This window comes from Fukomys damarensis, unplaced genomic scaffold, assembly GCF_012274545.1.
Source record: "Fukomys damarensis isolate Sample0158 unplaced genomic scaffold, DMR_v1.0_HiC HiC_scaffold_7, whole genome shotgun sequence".
Lineage (NCBI taxonomy): Eukaryota > Metazoa > Chordata > Mammalia > Rodentia > Bathyergidae > Fukomys > Fukomys damarensis.
In genome coordinates this window covers 5,065,284-5,071,664 of record NW_022900919.1, presented here as the reverse complement: position 1 = coordinate 5,071,664, position 6,381 = coordinate 5,065,284, and the positions used below count along the sequence as shown (strand labels likewise).

Genomic DNA, 6,381 nt, shown 5'->3' with positions numbered 1-6,381 from the left:
GATGTATGATCTTCTTGATGATCCTCTGTATTCTGTTTGCTAGTATCTTATTGAGGATTTTTGCATCTATATTCATTAAGGATATTGGCCTGTAGTTCTCTTTTTTAGCTGTATCTTTCCTGGTTTGGGAATCAAAGTGATATTTGCTTCCAGGAATGAATTTGGCAGTATTGCTGATCCTTTTCAATTTCATTGAAAAGTCTGAAGAGTAATGGCAGTAGGTCTTCTCTAAATGTCTTGTAAAATTCAGCAGTGAATCCATCAGGACCTGGGCTTTTCTTTGTTGGTAAGTTTTTAATTAATTTTCAATTTCACTGATTATGATTGGGATGTTTAAAATGTTTTTATCTTCTTTGTTCAACTTTGGTAATTCATAAATATCTAGAAATCTGTCCATTTCTTCTGTGTTTTCCATTTTATCAGAGTACAGGTTCTCAGAGTATGTATTAAGGATCCTCTGGATTTCTGTGGGATCTGTTGTGACTATGCCTTTATCATTCCTGATTGCATGAATCTGAGCCTTTTCTTACTTTTTTTGATAAGGTTTGCTAAGGGTTTATCAGTTTTATATATTCTTTCAAAAAACCAACTCTTCGATTCATTTATTTTTTGTATTGTTTTCTTAGTTTCCATTGCATTGATTTCTGCTCTAATATTTATAATTTCCTCTTTTGTTTGACCTTTTGGTTTTTCTTGCTCTTGTTTTTCTAGGAGCCTAAGAGTCATTGTTAGGTTGTTTATTTGAGCTTGCTCTGTTTTCCTAATGTGGGCATTCAGTGCTATGAATTTTCCACGTAGAACTGTTTTCATTGTGTCCCACAGATTCCTGTATGTTGTATTGGCATTTTCGTTTATTTGTAAAAACTGTCGGATTTCTTCTCTAATTTCCTCTGTGATCCACTGATTGTTCAGGAGTGTTGTTCAATTTCCATGTGTTTGTGACATTCCTAAGGTTTCTTATGCTATTGATCTCCAGCTTGATTGCACTGTGATCTGATAATATACAGGGAATAACTTCAATTCTTTTGCATTTATTCAAACCTGTTTTGTGAGCTAGTATGTGATCTATCTTGGAGAATGACCCATGTGCAGCTGAAAAGAATGTATATTCTGATTTTGTGGGGTGGAACACTTTATAGACATCTAATAAGTCCCTATGTTCAAAAGCTTGGTTCGGTTCTAGTATTTCATTGTTGATTTTTTGCCTAGATGATCTGTCTATTTGTGATAGTGGGGTATTCAGATCCCCCACTACAATTGTATTAGTGGTTATTTGGTTTTTCATGTTACTTAATATTTGTTTTATATAGTTGGGGCATTTATATTTGGTGCATATATGTTTATGATTGTCATTTCTTCCTCTTGGATTGTTCCCTTTACAAGGATGTAGTGGCCTTCTTTGTCTCTCTTAATCAGTTTTGGTTTGAAGTTTGCTTTGTCTGCAAATAAGATTGCTACCCCTGCTTTTTTCTGGGCTCCTGTCACATATAGAATTGTTTTCCATCCTTTCACTTTCAGTCTATGGGCTTCTTTTTGCACTAGGTGTGTTTCTTGTATACAACATATTGTTGGATTTTGTGTCTTAATCCATTCTGCCAATCTATTTCTCTCGATTGGTGAATTGAGGCCATTGACATTGATAGTTATAAATGATATGTACTGACATTATTGTCATGTTATTGTCCTTTTGTTGACTCTTTTTAAATTTTTTATCCTCTCCTTTTAGTTTCTTGTCTTGGCTATTTGATTTGTTCTGTTGGGCCTCCTGGTGTTGTGATATTCGTTGTCTTTTTCTAGGATATTGTTTAAAATTCTTTGTAGTGCTGGTTTAGTATTCATGAAATTTCTCAAGTGTTCTTTGTCATGGAAGTATATTATTTCTCCGTCCATTTTGAAAGAGAGTTTTGCAGGATACATCAGTCTTGGTTGTAGGTTGTTTCTTTTAGGACTTGAAATATCTCACTCCAGGCTCTCCTTGACCTGAGGGTTTGTGTTGAAAAGTCTGCTGTGGTTCTGATGGGCTTTCCTTCGCATGTGATTTGTTTCTTTTCTCTTACTGCTTGTAGTATTTTGTTCTTCTGTTTGGTTTCTGGGATCTTGATTATTATATGTCTAGGTGTAGATTTTTTTTTTAAATCATGGCTAGTTGGTGTCCTATATGCCTCGCTTATCTGTATGTCTAATTCTTCCCCTCTGTTTGGGAATTTTTCTGTCATTAATTCTTTGAACAGCTTTTTTAAGTCATTTGCATTTTCTCCTGGTACTTCATGGAGTTCTATCAGTCTTATGTTATTCTTCTTTGCATTATCTAGGAGTTGTTGGATCGATTTCTCATGCTCCCTTACTGCTTTTGAGACCTCTCTTTTCATGGTCACTGTCTGCTATCCTATCTTCTATACATGAGATTCTATCTTCGCAATCTTTTATTCTGTTGAATATGCTTTCAATAGAGTTTTTAATCTCCTGTATATCTGTTTGAATCTGTTTAATGGATTCCATTTCTTTCCTATGTTGGACATTCATTGTTTGCATTTCTTTCTTATGCTGGGCCTTCATGGCTTCTATTATGTTCCTAAGCTCATCTATTTTTTTGTCAGTTTCTGTTCTGGAGTCTCCAATCATGTCTTTCATTTTGCTCACCATCTCTATGGTTATCTGGGAAATAATTTCTGTTTTGAATTTTTCTAGAGCTTGATTGTTCAATTTTGTTACTTCATGTGCTGTGAGTTCTGAGTGTCCTGGAGGTTCACTATATGAGTTTTCATCCTCCTTTGTCCTACTGTTTGCCATTGGTGGACTGGAAGTCTGTTTTTGTGGCTTAAGTGTTTTCTCATCTTTATTTTTGCTGTTGGGTTGCCCTTGATTCTATCTCTGGGTCATTTTTCTAGAGCTTGATTGTTCAATTTTGTTACTTCATGTGCTGTGAGTTCTGAGTGTCCTGGAGGTTCACTATATGAGTTTTCATCCTCCTTTGTCCTACTGTTTGCCATTGGTGGACTGGAAGTCTGTTTTTGTGGCTTAAGTGTTTTCTCATCTTTATTTTTGCTGTTGGGTTGCCCTTGATTCTATCTCTGGGTCATGGGAGTTACTTCATGTGCTGTGAGTTCTGAGTGTCCTGGAGGTTCACTATATGAGTTTTCATCCTCCTTTGTCCTACTGTTTGCCATTGGTGGACTGGAAGTCTGTTTTTGTGGCTTAAGTGTTTTCTCATCTTTATTTTTGCTGTTGGGTTGCCCTTGATTCTATCTCTGGGTCATTAAATCTTCCTGATATCGTTTCATCCCAGTCTTTGATTCTCTAATGACTTATAGACATTCTCATTTTCATAATTGAGAAAACAACTCATCAAATCAATCCCTATCCTTTATCCCTATCGATACAATCAGGAACATAATAGGATCGATCACCACCCTTTATAGCCTGCCATGCCTCTGCACAGTGTGTCCAAGGACTGGCTCAGTCAGTGGATCTAATAGCAGGTGGGTGGGGCAACGGTGCTCAGGGGCATCTGTGCGGCTACCCTCCTGGTGCTGTGTCAGAGCCAATCAGTGGCACCCGCTGGAAATGGCGCAGCTCTAGAGGAGGCCCATAGTATGGTCTGGACCATGCAGCAGAGGTGGCTCTGAGTCCAAGCTGGGGCTATGACGTAAAGAGCTCTTTTCCCTTCTTGTTATATACTCTAAGTAAATGCAGTTGGAAATGGTAGAAACCTGGAGATCGGTCCCACAACTCATCTCCACACAGAGCCCTGCATTCTTCTGGATCTTACAAATGAAACAGGGAAGCCATGGGAGGCTTTCGTTTTGGCTGAAGGTAAACATCTTATGCTTTGTTCTGACTTTAAAGAGTTTTTGGCCCCTAAAGGAGAAATAATCTTTAGCTTTGATAATGGCCTCAAGTGCCCTAAAATCAGCCAAGCTTACAAGCAAGACATGGTGGCATCACCTGGTTTTAGGGTGAAACAAATTCTAACAGACAAAGGAATACTGCTCTTCGCAATGTGGTTCTACCTCATGGTGAGGTTTTGTTGCTTGGATCAGAATAAAGAGAAGACAATGGAAGGGAGGCGGGGCTCTGACACAAAGAGCTGTCCTCAGGCCTTCCTTTGCTGAGATCTGATAGTGTGGGCGGGTGTTGACAGGGTTCTAGTATCTATTTTTAGGCCAACCATCAAGTCCAAGCTGGACAAGCTCACAATGGTGGGCATCTAAGTAAAGCCCCCAGGGGCTAAACTGAACCCAGTTTTATGTCTGACCCAGGATGCATATAAAGTTATTGTCTGCAGTGTGTGGACACTAATTTAGGCTGCAGCCTAAAAGGGTAAATGCAAATAGGACTGAGGGGAGGATGTGTGGATGAGTAAGAAGCTTTCTAAATAATGAGATGCTGGCAGGATGAGTGAAAAGAGATCACTGCAAATAGTAAGTGTGATGAGCACTGATGTGCAGGGCAGACAGTATTACTGGGAGGGGTGTAGCCTCCCCACTGTCCCACCCAGGGATGCAAACCTTACTGTGGGCACCAATGACAGAAACAATTCAATGTCACCTATACAGAAAAGTCAGACTTCTCATTCTTTTGATGTCTAATTTTGCTAAATAACTGCTAAAGAATTCTGACCCCTCATATCATCTGCTTTTACCTTGATCAAAGTTAAGCAAGGTTCCAAGACAAAAAACACATGGAGGAAAGCTTACGGCTACTAGATAAAATACTGGACATCCAGTGAAACTTGAATTTCAGATAAACAATGAATGTTTTATTGTAATATGTCATATGAAATATTTGAGAGAAGCTTATACTATACTAGCACATCATTTGTTATTTATCTGAAATCCATATTTAACAGGGTAACCTGTTAGCACTAGTGTTTTCATACGTTAGCAACTCTAAAGGAAATGCAAGCTGGTCTGACCTTCTTAAAACTCTCTGTGTGCGGGTCACCATAGAAAAAGTTAAGGCAAGGTAGAACCCTGCAAAAATGTCACTGATTTTTTACCTATAAATAAGACATAGCCAGGACCGGTGGTCATCATGGACAAGAAATGCAATTACTACTTACCGCTAACTTTTTCAATCATCGTTTCCTCTGTGTTAACCGCCTTATCTTTTGAACTTCAATTTAAATATTTTCTACACACAAGGTGTGGTCAGAATATACAGTGAGCATTTATATTTAAGAAAATTATTACAGTGAAAGACACATTGCCATGAATCCCTCTCAAACTCTCCCCCTCACTTTGAACACACTTGGTCCATCATTTTGCCACTTTCTCAAACATTTCTGGAAGTCTCTTCTGTGAGTCTTTAGTTGCACTGCCCTGGCTGTGTCGATTTTCTAAATTGATTCAATACCTTTCACGGTCATTCTGATTTCAGGGCAGAGCAGAAGCCACGCAGTGCCAGGTCTGGTGAGTACGGTGGATGGGCTGGATGGGGACACACCATGAGGCTTTCACACTGCCTTTCTGTTGGATGGAACTTGACAGCAGCATTCACAGTATCTTCGATCACACTTTGTGACAAAAGAGGAGCTTCAAAAACGGCAAAAACGATGGGATAAGTGTGAACGAAAGAGTATTTTGAGAAGGATTCACAGCAATGTGTCTTTTATTGTCATTCATTTTAAAAATTACGTGTGCTGTAGGTTTTGAACACCCCTCACACATACAGCGTGCAGGTGCCCACTCCATACTTGAAGCGTACCCTCTGTGATCAGGCCACTGATACAATAAAGCTTGTTTTTCTGAAGCACAGAATTGCTTGATAATTTGCCTCTGACTCAAGACACATATCTCGACGGGGCTTCAAAAGTGACATTTAGTGCTAACATTTCAAAATGTTCTTTCTAATAATCTAATTTTTAAAAAGTCTTTCTAATTTCATGGTAACCTTTTAAAATTATCTCTCTAATGAAGAACTGTGGTACAGATGTATTCTTTCATTAGTATCTCTGGGTCAGGCCATTTGAGAACCTGAAAGAAAATACAGCGGGGTCCTCCTTATCCATGCTGATACCTCCAAGGCCCTGAGTGGGTGCCCGAAACCACAGCTGACTCCAAATCCTACACCTTCTGAGTGTTCCTAGGTACATATACCTATGCCTAAGTTTAATTTACAAACCAGACACAGTAAGAGTTTAACAACAATAAGCAACAGTAAACAAAATAGAACAATTATAGCAACCCACTCTAATAAAGTTATTTCAAACTTACACGTTTTTAATTTCTGAAACATCCCGTTAGTGTTTTTGAACTGCAGTTGACTACAGGAAACTAAAAGCTTGGAAGATAAAACTGTGGATTAGAGGGCGAGGATGTGTCTGTGGTACTTACACAGCTGTATCACTTTTCAGTTTTTCTGAAGTATTTCCTTTATTTC

The 6,381-nt window shown here is 38.6% G+C and overlaps 1 protein-coding gene across 1 annotated transcript in view; it reads right to left on the bottom strand.

The window, feature by feature from the left end:
- Positions 1–5,630, bottom strand: part of Otud7a (OTU deubiquitinase 7A) — a 232,499-nt gene extending 226,869 nt beyond the window's left edge. Inside the window, exon 1 of the mRNA XM_019209632.2 lies at positions 5,356–5,630. The gene's annotated coding sequence lies outside the window, so the exon portion shown is untranslated. The remainder of the gene's footprint in view (positions 1–5,355) is intronic.
- Between the last annotated feature and the right edge of the window lie 751 nt (positions 5,631–6,381).